Raw genomic sequence first — 20,349 nt, 5'->3', positions numbered from 1 at the left:
TCTCTGGGTCCGTCCACGAAACCTTACGAGACACAGACGTCGCGCCAAGTACCCAAGAGGCCCTGCGGACACCGTCCTGCCCCCTGGTTTATCTCGGACTTGGGGATCCACAGTCACTGAATGGAATCGAATCCCCCAACGCCTCCCCGAGAGGCGACACACAGACAGTCGGGGCCTACAGGGGGGATGACGGCAAAGCGATGGAGAAGCCCCAACAGTCCTCACCCCTCTGTATCCCGAAGTCCTCTGTGGTGCTCCCCTGGCCGCGCCGCCCTCTGTCCCCCCCCCCCCCCCCACAATGCCCAACAGCAGCGTGAGGTTCTTCTAGCTGCCAAGGGAACATCTCCGAGTCCCTTCAGGGGCACTTCTTCCCCCAGGACACTCTCAGGCCCGGGGCCGACGGGGTGCTGGGGAGGGCGGGCAGGAAGCCGGGGCACCGGGGCCGGGAGCCAGCTCCACGCCCAGACCCAGACCCAGGCACCTCCCCCTCTCGTCCCTTCTCTCCCCGGGGGGCCCTGTGGGAGGTGCTGCTGCTGGTAGGGTCGCTCAGGGTCCACAGCTTGTGTCCGTCCTTGTGCTGGTTGGCAAGAAGGGACAAATGGCAGGCCTCCGTGTGTGGGCCTGCGCCCTGTCCCCAGCCTGGCGTGGCTGCTGCGGCTGCCGATGCCTATGCATCCTGGCAGACGTCACCTTGTGCGCTGCTTTTAGCTGATGGAGGCAGAAAGCGTACACGTGGAGTTTGAAAGCCTGGTTCCCAAACGCCCGTGTCGGGGGCTAAAAACACGGTGCCACGATGTGGGTTTCTGGGCCAGGCCGAGCCTTTCTACGGGTTTGGCAGAGAGAAGGGAAAGGCATGCGTGCCCCTAGGGGGTGTGCAGTCCCACAGAGGAAGGTGACCAAGAGTTACTCAGACGCTTGTGCGTGTGCCAACCCCGTGCATGTATCAGCTAGTCGGATCCTGACAGCGCTTACGGGAGATTCGTGCTCCTGGCTCCATTTTACAGACGGGAAAACTAAGAGTCCAACAGATGAACCACGTTGCCCAAGGCCGCACACCTGGCACGGAGCCCGTGGCACACTTGAGCCCAGCAAGGAACTCCTGTTTCTTGTGATGCGTCACAGGGCACCTCTGCTCCGCTCCTATGAAGTGCAGGGACGGCATACAGCAGGTGCTCAACGAACGCTGCGAGAATACATGGAAGCTACCACAAAAAAAACTGGTCAAGACATGCACTGTAAAAAGATCGGATGGGGGCAGCCCAGGTGGCCCAGCGGTTTACCGCCGCCTGCAGCCCAGGGCGTGATCCTGGAGACCCTGGATCGAGTCCCACATCAGGGTCCCTGCATGGAGCCTGCTTCTCCCTCTGCCTGTGTCTCTGCCTCTCTCTCTCTCTCTGTGTCGCTCATGAATTAAGAAAGAAAATCTTTAAAAAAATAAAAATAAAAAGATCGGATGGGGCACCCGGGTTGGCTTAGCTGCATGAGCATCTGACTTCATGGTCTTGGGGTTAGGCCCCCACGTCAGGCTCCGCACTGGGCATGGAGTCCGCTTGGGGTTCTCCCTCCCTCCCTCCCTCTCCTCTGCCTCTCCCCCTGCTTGCATACAGTCTCTCTAAAATAAATAAATAAAAATTAAAAAAAAAAAAAGAATGGATGGATATATGTCCCTGTAGGAAGATGTCTAGTTTTTTTTTTTTGAAGGAAAATTAGGGACATCTGGGTGTCTCCACAGTGGAGCGTCGGCCTCTGGCTCAGGGCGTGACCCCGGGGTCCCGGGATCGAGTCCCACATCGGGCTCCCTGCATGGAGCCTGCTTCTCCCTCTGCCTGTGTCTCTGCCTCTCTCTCTGTGTCTCTCATGAATGAATAAATAAAATCTTTAAAAATAAAATAAAAGGGGAAATTATTTAATCCACATGGCAGCCAGCCCCAGGAGGGCCGCTCTATAGTTCCTAATGCCCCGGGGCATGGGGTACATTATGGACATTTGGCTCTTAATGCTCTAGGATGACAGAAAAAGCGACACTTCCTGCCCTCATTGCACTGATCACAGAGCCGTCCCCCCCCCCCCGGGGACCCCTCCAAGACTGCCCTAAGCCCCTGCCTCCTTCCCAGGGCAGCAGAGTGGGGCGGGGATACCCCCAAAGCCTCACAGACTTGCCCAAACTTAGAGCCGCCGGAGTCCTTGGCGACGGCCCAGCACAACGTGGTCACAGGAGAGCAGGGAGGCTGAGGTCCGGGGGCTGGGGGCGGGGGGGGGGGGCTGGGGGCCATGGGGAGGCGGTACTGGGTAGCACCAGGCGGGCCTCCCCCAGGGCAGGAGCCAGGCCTGCCCTCTGCTCCCGTGTGCCCCAGCACTGCCCCCTCGTGGTCACCCTGCGCACGCACCCGCCTCCCGGAGGCCCCGGAGAAGCCTGGCCCAGCACCCCGGCGGCGGGCACCCCGTTGGCGGTGGCCAAGGGTGGCCAAGGGGGCCCCGGAGCTGAAGAGGCTGCGGAGACGCGGCCAGCCCAGGGCAGCCCGACACTCGCACCTGTGACCCCTTCGCGGGCTTAACTCGGAGAGACGGATAGAGTCGCACTTGCAGAAGAATCCGCCCGGCCCGTCCCCCTTCCCCACGCCTGACGCTCCCTCCATCCACCTCGACCGACCCCCAACCCGGACCCAGCTTTGCCCCTTCCTCAGTCTCCCGCAGGGATCGGGACGGGGTGAAGGCACACGAGGCACACGCCACTCTGTGCCGAGAACCCCAGAGCTTGGCGGCTTGTCTTACGGGACGAGTCATGGTGCCCCGGGGGTCACTTCCACGTGCCTCCATCGAAGTGGGGTCTGGGCGCGGGGTAGGCCTAGGGGACATAAGAGAGCACAGGCACGGCGTCCCACCGTGTGGGACACGCTCAGGGCGCTCCCAGCCTCATGCCCTCGTGGCATTTCCGTGCGGGTGACAACAGGTCTTCCCCGGGCCGACTCAGCCAGGGTCCCGCCCCCAGCAGGACGCCCCTCCGTCCGCGTGCCTTGCTCTTAGTCCCTGCACAACAGTGTCCAGCTGCGAGAACGGTGTGTGGGTGTGAGTGTGAGTGTGAGGCAGAAGCAGGCTGGACAAAGGCCGGGGGCTCCTGTGGCCCGGGGTCGAGGTCTGAGGGGGGCTCATGAGGTTGTCCTGGGCTGCTGCTCCGTGTCGCGCCCTGCAAACGGGGCAACCAGGGCGGGCGTGTGATCCTGGGGCTCAGAGGACGGCAGGGCCTCCCCACGGGAATGCCGGCTGCCGCGAGCATCAGCAGCCTCCCGGCGGGCACTGAGCCCTGCAAGCCGGGTTGGGGTTCCTGCACCCTGCGCCCCGTATACAAGACCGCAGAGGGCATGCTGTGGGTCACGCGTCTTGGGGCGGAAGGACTGGAATCAAATAAACCCGACACACAGGCGCTCACGCGCAGGCACACACGCGGAATGTGTGTGCAGGGCAGGCCTGACCCCGAGCACCTTCCCGCCCGTATGACCCCGAGGCTCCTGTTCTCGGCGCTCCCGGACGGCGCCTCGGAATCCGCATCCCTCCGGACGCACACGCACCCCCGCCGGCGGCTGGGCCTGCGGCTGGCGGGAACCGTCCCGTTAGGACCGCACGTGTGCAGTCTGCAGTCCTGCCGACGGACGGACACGCTCTGAGGGGCTTGTGGGGCCCGTGCCCCACTGTGGGGGAGGACGGGAAGAGACGAAGGCAGCTGCACACGGGCCATTCAATCTGGAAAAGGGCCGGCACGCGGGGAGGAGGCACCGTGCAAGATCGGGAAAACGAGCCGCTCCAGGAAGGCGGGACTATGAACCAACCGAAGGGAGACACGAGGGCAAGAGTGGACAGGCTGGTGTAGTAGCAAGGACACGGCTCTTCGTGTCGGAAAGACCTGGGTTCAGGTCCACGCTGCCCTTTTCCGGTGCGTCTGCTCCAGAACAGGGCGCCGCGGCTGGCTGCAGTCTCCCCACCTGTAGAACGGGAGGGTAACGGCGCCCCCGCCCCGGCGTGACGGTTGGTTCACGTAAAGTGCTCTGCACGGTGCCTGGCGCGTAGTAGGCGCTCTATAAAGGGTCGCTCTCATTCGGCGGAAGGTGCGAGGCGGCGGGTGAGCAAAGGGCGCACAGGTGGGTGGTGCCAGCCCCCCGGGGTGTAGCCTGGTGGACCCCCATCCTCGTCTGGGCCCCCGCTCTGGCTGGGGGAGCCCTCGTCCTTGGAGGGAGGGCGTGCAGGGTGTGGAACGAGACCTCATCCCCGAGTCTCCGGGCCTGCGGACAGCCCTGCACCGTCGCGATGCTCCGTCTTCAATCTTGCTTCCCCCCGGAACCCGGCTCGGCCGTGGGAGAGGCTGGGCCCCCGGGGCCTTCCCTGCCCATCAGCCTGCAACCTGCTGTAGTCACGGATGGGCCTCCAACGCGGAGTAAGGACCCCACGAGGTGTAGGGAGGACGAGGGACCCCAGGGGATCCATCGCCCAGCAGTCAAGGTTACCTAAGTTCTGTACGATTTTAATTATTAGCTGACAATTAAGTAAACTGCGATAACTCACCGCTGCAATCTTAATTACTCCCCCCCAGTGTTTCAGAAACCCAGGCCAGAGGCCGCAGAGGCCCGCGGAGGCCCACGTTCGTGGCTGGGCTCAGTGAGAGGCAACAGGAGAAACGGGAGGGACTCAAGGGGAAGAACGATTTCAGGTGACGGCATTTCCGAGCTCGGAGGAACACCCGCCCTCCTTCTATGGGGGGAGACACAAGCCTGCCCGGGGGCCCACAGAGGGGAAAAGCCCATGGCTCCATCCTTGAGCATGTGACGTTTGCTTTCGGCTCAGCTCACGACATCAGGGGCATGAGGCCAAGCCCTGTGGGGGCTCCAGGCCCCGCGAATAAGAGTCTCCCCCGCTCCCCCTGCGCCTCCCCCTGCTTCGCACGCTGGCTCTCAAGGTCAATAAATAAATCTTCACAATGAACAAACAACGTCAGTCACCGTTTGGGATGGTCTGGGAATGGGTCCACTTAGATACCGGCCTGACTCGGCGACCTGCAGAAGGAGGAGTCCATCAGGCTTCTCTCTCTCCCTCTCGGTCTCTCTCTGGACCCTAGTAGACCCCAAGAGTGGGGCCCAAGTCCTCTCCAGACTCTGAAATCCGTCAGTCTGGGCTCCTAGTACACCCGGGCCAAACGCCATCGGAACAAAAGCTGCCGCAGACACGGACACGCCGGCCCTGGCCGGTGGGCCGCCTCCCCGTGACGTCTGGGACACCGGCCACAAAGGATGCTCGGGACAACACAACCGGCATCCGTGGCTGACGTGCTGCGTTTCCAACGTTCGTGTGGCTCCTGTCCTCCAGCACACACGCCTCCGAAGTCCAGCCAGGCGAGGCGGTGGCCCTGGGATCGGGACCCCTCCGGGCCGTCCTCAGCGCCCCGGGTCTCCAGGCCCTGTGCAGGGGTGGCGCTCCGCGGGTTCTGCAGGTCCTCGCAGCTGGCAGTCGGCGGCTGGGCCCCTACCCTGAGGCCTGCGGCGTGGCTGCGGCGGGACGGGCACTGGGCAGCTGAGCCAGCACCCGCGGGCCGAGCTCAGGCGGAGCAGGAGACTTCTCCCGGCAACCCCGTCTCGGCCCTCCGCCCCGGCCTCGCCCCCCGAGGCCCCCCGAGGCCCCAGAGGGGGGCAGGGGTGGGCCTCTGTGCAACAGGCACCCCTGCCATGGAGCACGCGGGCGACGTTTCATTCTATTCCCGACCCGTCATTTCACTCATCCCCCCACGTAAGTCACAATATTGCCAGAGGCGGTTGTCGCAGAACCACGCAGCGCGGCAAATCTCACGCGTTGAGTTCCTGTGGGTTCCCGCGCCCCGAGGGGCTCCCAGGAGCTGCATCCTTGTCCCGGAGGATCCTCAATGCCCCAACGAGCATGTGAACCACGTTGCCGCCAAGTGCCGGGGACCCCTCAACGGGGCACTGCGCGGGCCACACACCTGGAGAGAGCCAGGACCAGAACGTACCGGCCGCGCAGACATGAGGCAAGGCACGGCCAACGGGCATGGAGCAGAGCCTGGGGGGGAGGGCAAGCGCGGTGGCCCCTGGCCTGCGGTCACCGGCAGCTCTCATCCTGCTCACATCAGAGGGCTTGGAGCGGGGACCTTCCCGGGTCTCTACGGGGCGCTGGGCCGCGGGGAGGGCGAGGCGGGGGACCAGGGCCGGGCGGGAAGGCAGGGCGACTTCGGCTTCAAGCACCAGACTCTTGATTTCGGCTCGGGTCGTGATCTCAGGGTCGTGAGATCGAGCCCCACGTGGGCTCGGCTCTTCCTTGCCCCCTGCCCCTCCCCCACTTGCACAGGTGTTTTCTAAGTAAATCCAACCTTCTTTTATTTTATTATTATTATTTTTTAATACAACCTTCTTTGTAAAGAGAGAGCAAGTGGGGGCGGGGAGCAGAGCTCGGGGCCCCGCCAAGGGCTCTGCGACCCCAGCTCACGACCTGAGCTGAAGTCCAGTCGGACACTCCGCCCGGAGGTGGCGTTCTGAGGAATTCCGACGTCACCACACGGGGGTCCCGACGCCAGGCGCCTGGCTGTGTCCTGGGCCTCAGACCGAGTGCACTCCCTGGACGCCATCCCCCGTCCTGGGGAACGCCTGCTCCTGCACCTCCGGGCTTCCCGGGAGAGGGGAGCACAGCAGAGCCCTCGGCATCCCTCCAGGTCCCTCCAGGGAGCACAGCAGAGCCTCGGCCGGGCGGGGTCGCTGCCGCTGGGAGGGCCACAAGGGGGCGCCGCCGGTCCTCGGTGACCTGGGGCGGCCGGGGCTGCCGAGGGCTGCGGAGCTCGCAGGCCGCCGCCAGGAGGGCCTTTCCCCTGTACCGGCCAGGCCTGCCTCCTGCCTCCTGTCCCCCGCAGCCGCGTCCTCCCCCGACCCCGGGCCCAGTGCGGCCTGTGCGATCACCCTTGCAGAAGGGCCACGACTTTGCAGCACGCACATGGGGGAGCGTGTCCTGCCCGTGGGGACAGGGAGCGGCACCTGGCTTCTGGGGTGAGCCAATCAGCCCTGGGCCTGGGGATGGGGGCTCCAGGGACCCGTGGGCTCCACCTGGCGAGCTCAGGTCCAGGGCCAACGTCTCAGAGGGACTCCAGCTGGACTGTCTGCTCCGCTGCCCAGCAGACCAAGTGGCCTGTGGGGAGTGGGTGGGGGTCCCTGGGGGGCTCACTTCACTCCACGGGTGGGCAGCAGCCTCTCTGCGCGCAGCAGGAGGGAGGGAGGCTCCCCAGGCCAGGCCAGCTGGGACTGGCTCAGAGGCGACCCCGGGATGAGCATCAGAGCTCATCCAGGAGAAGCGACGCCCACAGCCACTTCCATGGCCCATGCCCCCTCTGCTTTAGGTAAGGGCTGCCGGGGCAGTGGACGCAGAGGGCCGTGGGCCCAGGGCGAGGGGTGCTGCTCGGCTCCCCAGTCCTCTCCCCGTCCCCCCCATTCCATGTGCCTCTATGTTAGGCTGCAGGACCAGAGCGAGGAGCCACGTTCCCGCTGCCCAGCGCGCCTCAAGGTCCCTGGCCATGTCGTCCATTAGCGCCGCGGCCCGGGGCCCCCGTGTGGCACCTGCTGCAGGGAGCTGGGAGCACGTTACAGCCGCAGCTCACGCAGCAGAGAGGTCGTCCACAGGCCACGCGGGGAGGGGACAGGACGCACGGGACCCGGCCGGGGGCCGGCTGCGCACAGTCGTTGAAAGACGTCCAGCGGTTCCCGACCGTGGGCCGGTGACACCAGTCCCGGCGCCCTCTTCAACCGCCCGCGTGCCAGGCCCTGCTCTAGAAGCTTTAGGCGTATCAGCCCATTTAATCTTCACAAGGCCCCCGCGAAGCAGCCCAGTTATTATCCCAGTTTTACTGTTGAGAAAACTGGAGCCCAGAGAGGTTAATGAAGTGAAGCTTCCTAGGGCGACGCGGCAGCGAGTGGCGAACCAGAGCTGGGCACAGACCGCCCGACGCTAGAGCTACGCCGGCCAGCGCGGCGGCCGCCGGCCACAGAGGGCTCCCTAACCGCACAGACACATGGAGATACAGCCCCCAGGACGGACGCTCACCCTTCTAGAGTACAACGCGGTGGCCCTTAGCCCATTTGCAAAGCCGCGCACCCATCACCACCGTCTAACTCCAGAATATTTGGATTACCCCCAAAAGAAGCTCCGTGCCCTCAGCAGTCCCTCACCACTGTCCCCTTGCCCAGCCCCTGGCAACCACCAACCTCTACTTTCCGTCTCTACAGATTTGTCCATTCTAGACATCTCCTGGATGCACAATCGTGACTCTTGGCCTTCTGTGACTGGCCTCCTGGTGCGACGCTTTCTTTTTTTTTTTTTTTTTAAAGATTTTATTTATTCATGAGAGGCACAGAGAGAGCGAGACACAGGCAGAGGGAGAAGCAGGCTCCATGCAGGGAGCCCGATGTGGGACTCGATCCTGGGATTCCAGGATCATGCCCTGGGCCAAAGGCAGGTGCTCAACCGCTGAGCCACCATTTCGATGTCCATTCACGCTCTAGCAAATACCGCTACGTCATTCCTTTTCGTGGCTGAATAATTTTCTACTGCGTGGACATAACGTACTTGATCTATCCATCCATCATCTGATGGGCACTTGGGCCATTTCCACTTTTTGCCTATTTTATGAACAAAGCTACTATGAACATCCACATACGAGCCTTTATATGGACACACGTCTTCATTTCTCTGGGTCAAACGCCCAGGAGTGCGACATTGGGGCACGTACGGCAACTCGGTGTTTAACGTTTGGAGGAGCTGCCACAGTTTTCCAAAGTGGCTGCCTTGAGGTTGGGGTTGTGGGTTTGAGCCTCACACTGGGTGTAGAGATTACTTAAAAAAAAAAAAAATAAAATAAAATAAAAAAATAAAATAAAATAAAATAAAATAAAATAAAATAAAATAAAATAAAATAGATTACTTAAAAATTAAATCCTGAGGGACGCCTGGGTGGCTCAGCCATAGAGCATCTGCCTTTGATACAGGGCATGACCCTGGGGTCCCGGGATTGAGTCCCGTGTCAGGCTCCCTGCATGGAGCCTGCTTCTCCCTCTGCCTGTGTCTCTGCCTCTCTCTGTGTCTCTCGTGAATAAATAAAATATTTAAAAAAAAATTAAATCCTGAAACAAAACCAAAACCCCAAAAGCCAAAGATCCCCAAGTGGCTGCTCCATTGCACCTTCCCACCAAGAGTGTGTGAGGCTCTGACCCCTCCACCTGGTCTCCAGCACGTGTTAGTGTCTGTTTTGTCGCGTTTCTTTAACGGCCATCCAAGCAGGTGTGTAGCGCATCTACCGTTGTGATTCAATCGGCATTTCCCTAACGACTAATGACGCTGAGCATCTTCTATATTTAAATCAATTACAATAAAATTAGACTTAAAATTCAGTCCGTCACTTGCCCCAGCCACACTTCAAGTGCTCAACGGCCACATCATCACACGCGGGCTCGTAAGCTGTAGACAGAGACCGTGCCCACCCCTCAGAGCGACCTACGGGACGGCACCACCAGAGCCCGGCGGGCTCGGTCGGGACTAAGGTCACCGGCTGTTCCTAGGAGGGGTTTGCCTTCGATGGATGTTCAAGTCTAGCGTCTCCACTTCACCCGTGGGGTCCATCCTGAGGTTTGCGGGGCCCTGTTGCCGCAGAGCAGAGGGCGTCACGCAGAGACCCGCCCGAGCGCAGGCGAGGATCAGCAGCAAAGGGGAGGGTGTGCTTTAGCTCCGTGCTTTTGTCACTTTGCATCTCCATGACGTCACCCCCTTCCCCAGGACCTACCAACGGCCAAGCGACAAGAGGCAGGGACTCTGAAGATACTGCTCTTTGGACGGGAGACCTGCCCGGGTCGTGCCTCCGCCTGCACCAGAACCTGGGCTTTGGCGCCTCCCGACCCTCCGGCCCAGACCCCGCGGTCCCGTCCGTCCCAGTCCGCTGTATCGAGGCCCACCGCCTGAGTCCCCTGGAGGCGGCTGCACTTCCGGGAGGGGACAAGTCCCATCGCCAGGCTGCCGCTGCTAGGCTGCACCTCCGGGCCCCGAGAAGCCGCTGCCTTCCGCCTCAGCCATCCACGCAGGGCCTGCCCACCGGGAGCCCACGGCTAAGGGGCCGGCGTGCGCAAGCCGTGGTCAGGCATTGTCATCGGTGCCCAGGGGCCCTGCTGGTTGCTGGGGACAGATTAGAAAATGGTAAAGCGGGGGTGGGGGGAGGGAATCAGAGAGGGCCTCCTGGAAGAGACGGCCAGAGATCTGAAACCAAAGGGAAGGAGTGAGCCTGACCGCAGGCCACAGAGCAAGCCCCTAGGTTGGGCACAGACACAGCTTTACGGGCAGCAGCCTGTGACCTTGGGCAAGGTACTGAATCCCTGGGCCTCAGTACTCGTACCTGTAGGGTGAACTAATGGCACACGCCGCCCAGAGCTCCTGGCCAGACCTCCCGTCTTTCTCCCCCACGAGGTCGTGGCCGTGGGAAGGCAGACACTCGGCAAACTCACCCGGTGTCTGCGCACAACACCCCAAGCACGGGGCACGCTGCCCTCGCTGGTTTAAACAACACGATGGGAGAGGGGTGTGGGTGGCACGTGGTGGGAGACACAGCAGAAGCACAGGGTAACTGGTGTGCCCGTGCAAGGTGTGGCCAGCGTGGGTAGGTGCCGTGTGGGCGGCCCCCGCTGCAAGGGTAGGTGTCCATGCCCTCAGACATCAGAGCTGGCGGGAGCCTCAGAGGCTGTTGAACCAGAAGAAGAAACTGAGGCCCAGTGGAGTGTGGAGTGGCCAAGGTGGCACAGCTTGCCCATTTCAGAGCCGGGCTGGGGCTGGAGGAGGTGGGGGTCGGGCTTCAAGGAGATTCCTTGGCTCCCACGCGGTTGGGGACAGCGTGTAGGTGATGCAGGGCCTGCAGGGCCGCCCCAGAAGGGGGAGGTCCCCTTCCTCAGCCCCAGCTCCGCCTGCAGAGCATCTGCTCCCACATCAAAGAGCTGTCGCCATCGTCAGCCCCGCCTAGCTGCCTCCCTGGAGGATTCACATTTCTGGAAAAGCCTCCTATGTCACTGATCCTCTTGACCCTCTGCTGCCCACCCCTGGGGACCCTCGGGCTCAGCCCATCTGCCACGAACACGGCTCCCCACCCTCAGGATGGTTCCACTACCCACCGGAAGGACCAGGGCGGCACACAGGGCCACGGCCCGCCCCCCTCCCAGGGCTTGGGCACACCCTGGAGCACGGAGGAATGAGGTTAGATTTGAGGACTTCCCATTAAGAAGGCGGAGCAATCCTGCCCTGGAACTTAATAAGATCTGCTGAGGACTTATTAAACAGCAGGCACGTTCTCCGAGGCAGGAGGGGAAGGGAGGGAACAGTGTCCCCTCAGTACTTCCTCCGTACGCAGCACGATGCTAGACACTGTGCCCAGCAGCCCCCCTGCCCCACCGCTTCGGCCGCCCCCGATCCCGAAGCCAGGAGCCTCCGGAGCATGTGGAGCATGTGCGAAGGCCCGGAGCGGCCTCACGCTGTGCCACTGCGCCCGCGTCATCCCCTCCCTCGCGTCACGTGGGCATTCTACCTTGTGGCATCATCATCACAAGGGGGGGAGGGCGGCGTGAGAGGGGACCCTGAGAGCTTCTACGGCAGCGTAGGGTTAGAACTGTTCTATTTTACTAGAAGTTACCGCTCTTCATCTCTTACTGCCCCCGGTTTAGAGACTGAACTTCATCCGAGGTTACGTCTGTATCGGGAAAAACCCCTGTAGACACGGGGTTGGTAGATGCCGCGGCTGCAGGCATCACAGCGGGGGGGGGGGGGGGGGGCTGGATCACATCTCCTGTGGATAAGGGGCCGTGACTACACACTTTGTGCTTTGACACAACAGCCACGAGGGGGGTTAAGTACAATTAGCCCCGTCTCCTAGCTGTTTGGCTCGGGGAGGCCAGTTCCCTTCCTAGGGTCCATGGCTGGGCCGGCATCCGTGGTGCAGCAAGAATGTGAATCCACGTCAGCCTCTGAAGTCCGTGTTTTTCCCAAAATACATGATAAATGACAACAAAGACAGCATCACTCGACCCCAGGAGGCCCTCCCCGCCCCACAGGCTGGACCTGCGCTCCCTGCACCAACAGGAAGAGGCCTGTCCTTCACGCCGCGGAATGAATGAGCTGCGGGGCTGCCAGCAGACGGGGGTGGTGGGCCGCCGGCCAGGTCAGCGCTTCTCCACCTCCAAGACTCGGGGCCGCCGGCCAGTCCCGGCCTTGCTGGCAGTCGCTGCTCCTGCCCGACACTTCCTCGAGCGAGTCCTTTCTCCCCACTGGGCTTTGTCCCAGCTCTGGAACCTGCAGATCTTCTGGCCTCGGAAGAACCTTCCTAGAGCATCTGGCAGGCAGGTTGTGCGGCCTGCTTGCCAAGACCCATGGCTACGCTCGGCTGCTTAATCAGATCACTCAGGAGCCTCCTCCTCCGGGTCCAATTCCAGCGCAGGAGCCTGGGAACCAGCTGTGGCCAAAAGCAGGGCTCCAGCACCACCCCCTCCTCCCGGCCTCCCGCCCTCTCCTTCATGGGGAACATGTGTGGGGGACTGGAGGCTCCCAGCCCACCTCCTCCCAACCTTGGCCTGCCCCTGCTCCCTGGCCTCTCACTGGACAAGCCAAGGGGACCCCATGTCTCTGGAAGGGAGGTGCTTTCAGAGCTCGAGCACCAGGCTGGAAGCCAAGGTCCTGGGTCCCAGTCCCAGCACCTTCTGGCTCCTGGGAGCAAGCTGCTCAGCCCTTCTGGGCCTCAGTTTCCCCTTCTGAGAGGAAAAAAAAATTAACCCCATTCCCACACTGGTGAAGGTGGGGAAAAGGATGTGAAAAGAGACAGGAAGTGAGCAGGAGCCTGGTTCTGTACTGGGCATGCTTCCCCAGAAGGTCCCGCGGGGCGAGGGTGGGGGTGCAAGGGTTGGGGTCACTCTGGAGAGCCTTGGACCCATACTGAAGTGAAGCCCAGGGAGGGGCAGGAAGAAGCACCCAGGGTCGACCCTCACCCAAGCCCACCAGGGTCTGCTTATAGTCCGTGTGTCTTGGGCCCCGGCGGCAGCCGCCAACAACTACGGACCGGGCACTGTTTGGATGGAGCCGAATTCCCAGGAAAAAGCCCGCAGCAGGTCCTTGGGGCTGGAGGGAGGGGAGGCACGGTCCGTAGGCTGCCCCCACTCTGGGCGCAGGGGCGGCGGGGGGCCTGCGTGTGAGCCCCTGGAGAGGAGGTGCTGCAAGAACCCCAGGGGGTGCACGGGGAGCCAGTGGCCCTTCGCTGCTCATCCTCCTCCCTGGTGCAAGGAAATGCTCTGAACCCACAGCAGCTCCATCCCGGTGGGGGAGACTGGCCCGCGGTGGGGTTGGGGGAGATTTAGGACTGGGTCCAGGCCAGGCTTCCAGGGACAGTGGACAAGAAAAATGAATACTTGGGGCCCGGCTGGCCTGGACTCTTGGAAACCCACAGACTCCTTCCTTTGGCAGAATTGATCTCTGCCCCTGACCGGACGCAAGGAGGCAAGACGAACATTGATTAGATGCCTGCTGTGTGCCAGGCCCTTCACATTCCTAGTCATTTGAGACCCTAATACCGCCCCCCGCCGTGAAGCACGCACTCGGAGCGCCCACTGGGCAGCTGTAGCGACCAAGGAGCAATCTGCCCTTGACCTCAGCTGCGGAGCCGCAGGGTTCAGAGCAGAGCCCACCTTCTGGACCCCACCTCCAGTGCTCAGCTCATCCCGGTGAGTCGGGGCGCCTCACTCATCACAGATTTCCAATGAGGAAGCAGCTGAACAGGCCAGAACCCGGAGATAAGCAGCCTCGCTCCACAGGACTCCCCTGACCAGCTTCTGGTATCTGTCAACGGGATGCAGCTCTTGTCAGGGACATGCTGCCGCCCTGAGGTCACCCCAGGACCCGAAGTCAGGCTCATGCTGTCGCTGCAGCAGCCAGGGCCCGGTTGGGGTGGGGAGTGGGGGGTGGGGGGTGGTCCAACCTGTGACCTCCCTGCAAAGGATCCCCAGCCGGGCTCGGCTGGGGAGGCCCCAGCAGCTGTGACCCCTGCCCCACCCTCCCAGGGGTCATCTATCTTTAATGAGACAGAGGACGCCAAGGGGGCACCCCAGCCTCAGAAGAGGCTCGGAGAAGAGATGGGGAATCTGCTGCATGTGCCTAGTTCCAGCTCCACTCAGCAGCCAGCTGGTGGTTGACAAAGGGGGTCCTCAGGCCCTCGAGGTTCCCCGGCCACTGCTCCCACTCCCCCGTACGTGGAGCAGCCCCTGGGGACCCAGCCCTAACTGGGTGAGCCTCAGGGAGGATTCGGGGCTGCACTCTCCTCTCCTCCAGCTGCGTGCTCCCATGGACAGGCCAGGCGGTTGCCATGGGAACAGCCAGCCAAGGCTGTGCTGCTGGGGACAGGGGGACAGGGGTGAGTGGACCAGAAGCACAGGCGCGAGGGGATGTGACTGAAGTGATGTCTGTGCCTGTCCCTTCCCCCACCAGGAAGCCAAGCTGGGGGTCACACCAGGGAGAGGATTTTGTACAGGGGGGTCCAAGCCCGGGCTGCAGGCTGGGAGATGGCCTGGGTGGCTTCAGACAGGCCCGTCCCCCGGGCCTCAGTCTGCGGAGTCCGGGGGCTCACATCCACGCCACTGCTTTCAAGGCCCTTGATCACGATCGCTTGGCCTTGATCTTCACTACTTCTCCCCTGCACTGGTTCAGGCTGACCCTCTGCTGCCTCCTATCATGGCGCCAAGTGCTGCCAGTTAGAGGGGCCTTCCCCACGGGGGTGACTCGCACCCAGGCTTCAATGTCCACCCCAAGAAGCCTTCCCAGCCCATCCCAACCATCCCAGCGATCGCTTCTTTAAACTACACCTGGTGCCTGGGCCACGCTTGCCAAAGCCCCGTCCTACCTTGGCAATAACGGCTGCCGGTACATGCTGGTCCTCCTGCCCCCCCACCAGCCACGACACTTGTCATGGAAGCTCGCCTCGACCCCAAAGGCCCTGGACAGCACATATCAGGTGTCCAGGAAGCGTCTGATGGAGTGAGCAACTGTGTGCCTGCAGGGTGCGGCCTGGCCCCCTCCCTGGCCCTGTGTGAGGGTCCCCACTGGGCCTGCAACAGGCCTCTGTCCCCAGGCTTCTGGACTCGTCTATCTGCCTCTGGGGAGGCAGCACCTGGATGCAGCAGGTCCTCAGCGGGAGCCAGGGGGCACACAGGCAGCTCCCCCCCCCAGCAGAACGTCTGTCCGGCAGCTGCCCACCTGCCCCACCTGCCTGCCTCCTGCTGGGCTCGGGTTCAGCGATGCAGGGGCGGGGGGCCACCCCGTAGAGCCTCACCTCTCCCAGCCCTGCCCCCTCGCTCCCCCTAGCCCTGCCCTGCCCCACCCAATGGTCCGTGTGGACCTGCCTTCTTCCCTTCCGGGGGCTCAGCCTGGAAGCAGTTCCCCAACCCGCAGACCCAGCTACCGGTTTCCCCGTGCATCTGAGGCTGCCCCAGCCCTGGACCCACAGCCACGGGGTCCCCAAGATGCACGCACATACTCCGCTGCGCACCGGCTCTGCCCACATGCTGGATAAAGTGTGATAACGACCAGACTGGGGTGGCTGCAGCTCGAGGACCCTGCAGCCCCGACCCCGCGCCCCACCGTCCAGCTCCCAGCACGCTTTCCCTAAAGGCTGCAGCGAGTCAGCCAGTGTTCGGGGGCTCCCCTGGGCTCCCGGGCCACCTGCACACGCAGGACAGAGCAAGGTTGGTGGGGTTGCAGCTGCTTGGAGCCCAGCAGGGCCTCCCTGCCTCCCTGCTTCCCTGTCCTCCCTGTTCTCCGTCTCCCTGCCTCATTGTCCTCCTTGCCTCTCTGTCCTCCCTGCCTCCCTGCCAAGCACCCACGTCTCCGGCTGGGTCTCCAGTGCCCTAACCCAGGCTCATGAAACGTGTGTGAATGCGCGAACAAATGGTCAAGTGGCAGGAAGAAGAAAGGGCCCAGTCACAGAGCGGCTCTGGGCTGCCAAGCAGCGGGGAGGGGTGGAGCAGGGGAGCTACCCCTGGAGAGCGAGGGGCCTCCGGCCTGGGCTGCTGTGCTCCCTCGGGCTGGCTTCCGGCAGACCACGGCCCCCAGCTCGGTGAGAGGCCCCGGCCCCCAGCCAGCGAGGGAAAGGACCCGGGGACCTCCGGGGCTCCGACTCCAAAGGACCGTAGTGACTTTGGGAGGGAGGCCCGTATGCAGACACGATCCAAAGTCCAGTCCGGGCTCACCGGGCCGCACGCCGCGCCCTGAGCAGAGGCCTCGTGATCCGCAGGCCCAGCTGAATGCACAGGATCGCCAGGCCAGGGGACCCCGGTTCCCTCAGGCGGAGCTGCCCAGGGCACAGTCCGTCCCTTAGACACACGCGAGGGCCCGGCTGCTGCGAGACGCACCCCCACCCCGCGCCTTTGCCCCCTGCCCGTCCTCGAGCCGGGACAGGACAGGACAGGACAGCCGTCGTCCTCCCCGTCCCCTGTGTGCCCCACCCCTCTCCACTCACCCATTCCTTGCTTCATTTGGTCACCTGCAGCTTGAGCATCTTTTTTTTAAAGATCTTATTTGTTCCTGAGACACCCAGAGAGAGAGGCAGAGACCCAGGCAGGGGGAGAAGCAGCTCCCTGCGGGGAGCCCGACCCAGGACTTGATCCCGGGACCCGGTGTCACGGCCTGGGCCGGAGGCAAATGCTCCACGGGCGGGTGCACCGGAACCAGGGCCGCACTGGAACCAGGGCCGGCTCTAGGCTGTAAAAGGCCGGGGGTGGGGAGGGAGCGGCTCTTCCCAGGGAACCTTCTCTGCTGCCCCCACTCAGACCGGGTCACTCCACTGGAGAGGAGCAAGTGCTTGTGCCTGCAGCGTGGAGGTTGCACCTGCGGGGACGGTGCCACCAGGGCACGCTGGGAAATGTCTGGACACGTTCTCGCTGTCACAGCCCGGGATGCAGTCCTACTGGCATCTAGTGCAGAGGCAGGGACACGCGTCCACTCCCCGCGACGCACAGGACGCCCCCACCGTCAACCAAAACGTCAGTAATGCCGAGGCTGATCCCAAGATACGCCAGCTCCTTCCTGATATTTAGTCCTGTTTGGTTCTCTGAAAGATTTTATTTATGGGTCGCCTGGGGGGCTCCGTCGGTGAAGCGCCTGCCTTCGGCTCAGGCCGGGATCCCGGGGTCCCGGGGTCCAGCCCCGGGCTTAGGATCGCTGCTCCGCGAGGGGTCTGCTTCTCCCTCTCCCACTGCCCCCCCCCACCACCACTGTGCTCTCTCTCTAGTAAATAAAATTTAAAAAGAAGGCTAAGGCAGCAGTCAGAGCTCCCCTCCCTGTGGATTCTCACCATCACCCCCCACCCGCACTTAGTTTCAACAAAAAGGAGGACTTTTGCCTTAGAATTAATTCCTGGTGACCGTTCTCTCGCAGAGAAGGGCGCGTCCTTCCGGTGGGTGTGTGGGGACTCGGGGCTTCTGGGAAGCCCATGAAGAGGCCCCGGGAGCCTGCTAGTACTCAGTCGTCCCCATGTTTCCACTGGGTAGACTGAGGCCTTAAGCCCAGGGTCACGAGGAAGCAGGTGGGACATCCCCCGCCCAGGTCCCAGGCCCTGCTCCTCCCCAACCAGCCTCCTTGTTAAGGGACAGAGAATCTATCAAAGCGAGAGCCACTGTCACTCCGTCGTGTCAGGGACAGGCAAGAGAGATAAAAGGGCATTTGACTCCCTGCTGTCAGCCGGAGATGCTAATGAGTCCTTTGCTTCCGAAGACGATTATCGGACGGAATAATTCATCGCTAGAGATTAATTGGACTAATTACGTTGGCTCTCACAATCCCCTGAATAATTATTTTCTATCGGGGCGGGCGTCAGTGGTAATTGTGTGATATCTGAGCCTCTTCCCCTGAGTGAGAGGCCCACGGAAAGGGACCCTGGTTTTGAGCGCAGGATGCAAACACCACAGGTGGCTGCGCTTCGGCTCTGGCCTGGTTACACCGCGCTCAGCTTTCACGTGGAAATCCTCTACTCGGTAAATATTACCACATCTGATACCCCACGTCTAACATGGAATATCAGCGCTTCGAATAACCCTCCTCACACCCCCATTCAGCACATTCCTCAGAACCTCTCCCTCTTCCCAGAAGTCCTGGACTGCCTGAGCGGGGAGAGACCGCGGGGCCTGAATTCTCATCCCTCCTGGGGTCAGGGGTACCTGCCCCCACACACCTGGTCTTTGCAGGCTCCTCCCACACCAGCTCCCTGGCCGCCCTCAGCCCCCCAGCCAGGCCAAGAGCCCTGCACCTGCACCCATCCAGGGCGACCTGCGCTGCGCAGAGCATTTAGGGCTTCTGTGGCAATCTTTTCTTTAAGATTTTGTTTATCCATGAGAGACAGAAGCAGAGAGACCCAGGCAGAGGGAGAAGCAGGCTCCCTCCAGGGAGCCCAATGCGGGACTCGATCCCAGGACCCCGGGGTCACCCCCTGGGCTGAAGGCAGACACGCTCCACCACTGAGCCCCCCAGAGATCCCAATCTCTCTCTTTGAGTCAACCTCCTTGCTGTGTGATTAACTGGAAAGGTTGAGCATAAGCAGAAGAATTTAGTGTTTAAATGAAACTTATAACCAAGGTGACCCGATGCAGGTAATAATCCACTGTCACTTTCGGGTTACGTGGCAATTAGAGGTTAGATGGCTGGGCAGCCAGATGAGAGATGTTCAGGCCCCCGTCGCCGGAGGTGGTTAGGAGGGAAAGAGCGGCCTCAGCTCCTACCCCCCACCCCCCCACGAGGAAGGGTGAAGAAACTGGCCTTCACTCGGATTCTCCCCATCAGCCTCTGGTCTAAAACTAAGTCCATTTCAGAACAGGGCCGAGCACCAGATCAACTGGTTTTAGGGCTCCAGGCTACTCTGGACCAATATTCAGGTCGCTGGGTGGCAGCTTTACAATCAGATCAGAGTTTTAATCCTGGTTCCACCTCCAAGTATGAAAACTCAGCCAAGAGTCTTAATGTTCAAAAATCTCATCTTTATTTCACCTGTAAAATGAAGGTAATTATGTTTACTTTTTAGGGTTTGGGGAAGATTGAATTAGCATGTTAAGGGGGTGCCTGGGTGGCACCGTTGGTCACGGGTCTGACTCTTGGTTTTGGCCCAGGTCACGATCTCATGGGTTGTGGTATTGGCCCCTAAGTCTCTCCTTATCCCTTTGCCCCTCTCGCTCCTGCCCCCCCCCAAAAAAAAAAATCTTTAAAAAGAGAGAGTGTGTTAAGTGCTAGTACCATGCCTAGCACGTGGTAATAGTTATTATGATCGTTATTGTTTTAAGTTGGAGAGCCTATCCATCCTGGTCTACTCTGGTTAGGAACCCAGGGGTCTCCAGAGGGCCCTCAGATTTAAGCTCTTACCAATCCCCCACTTAAATGGAAATTTGCTGGGGAACATGACACTTATTTCCACTCTCTCCACCTGAAGCTGGATAGACAAAAGAAGTATTGCTGCTTAAGCGGCGGCGGTAGGATTTAAGAAAAGACAAATCCTCTCCCACCTTCCACCCAACTCCCAGCCTGGGGAAAAAAAAAGGCAATCTATAAAACCTTCCCACAGTAACTGCCTGGATTCAATCAGTGAAATATATTTAGACCCAGTGGTAAAACCCTTAAAAGCGAGATTCAGAAGTGAAATCCTAACTCATTGGTTAGTCATTCCCTGGTGTAATTTATATAATATTGTATATACTGGCAAAGGAGATCTTCCTGAATACAGTATGCTTCTAAAGACTTCTCAAGGTGTGTGTCAACTACACTCAAATTAAAAAATTAAGTAAAAAAAAAAAAAAAGACTTCTGAAGGGAGAAAGGAAAAGGCCTTTAGGATGAAGCTGGCAAAGGAGCTAAAAGGTTTCTGTTAAAGGCTAACTATGCATATTTGCAAAATACCTTTCACACCAGGAAGAAGCTCCTGAATTGAGTGACAAAGCAGCTGCTGAGGAGCTTTTGCAATGGCAGCAAAATGGGCCTTCACCAACCTTCAGTTCTTCCCGCAGGGCATAGGGAGGAGAGACGTCCAGGCTGGCAGGAGACTGGCAGGAGACTGCGCTGCTGGGGTTGGGCTATTCTCCAGAAAGAAAAGGATAGATTGCTGTCCGGAAGGCAATTTAAAGGCTCTTTAGGAGGCAAGGGTGGCAAGATAAGTAGCAAGAGAAAATGAAGCTCCAGCAATAAGCAAACGACCTGGATGTGGGACAGGGCACAGAGCAGGAGGCAGATGCAGATACATGCCACCTTGCAATAAATTCACGAGATGTTCAGTTCA

At 61.0% G+C, this 20,349-nt stretch overlaps 1 protein-coding gene across 5 annotated transcripts in view; it reads right to left on the bottom strand.

The window, feature by feature from the left end:
- NAV1 (neuron navigator 1) overlaps nucleotides 1–20,349 on the bottom strand; it is a 244,587-nt gene that overhangs the window by 102,426 nt on the left and 121,812 nt on the right. The gene's annotated exons all lie outside the window — the stretch shown is intronic.

This window comes from Vulpes vulpes, chromosome 13, assembly GCF_048418805.1.
Source record: "Vulpes vulpes isolate BD-2025 chromosome 13, VulVul3, whole genome shotgun sequence".
NCBI classification, from domain to species: domain Eukaryota; kingdom Metazoa; phylum Chordata; class Mammalia; order Carnivora; family Canidae; genus Vulpes; species Vulpes vulpes.
The sequence above is the reverse complement of the archived record's forward strand: the minus strand, read 5'-3'. Positions and strand labels throughout refer to the sequence as shown.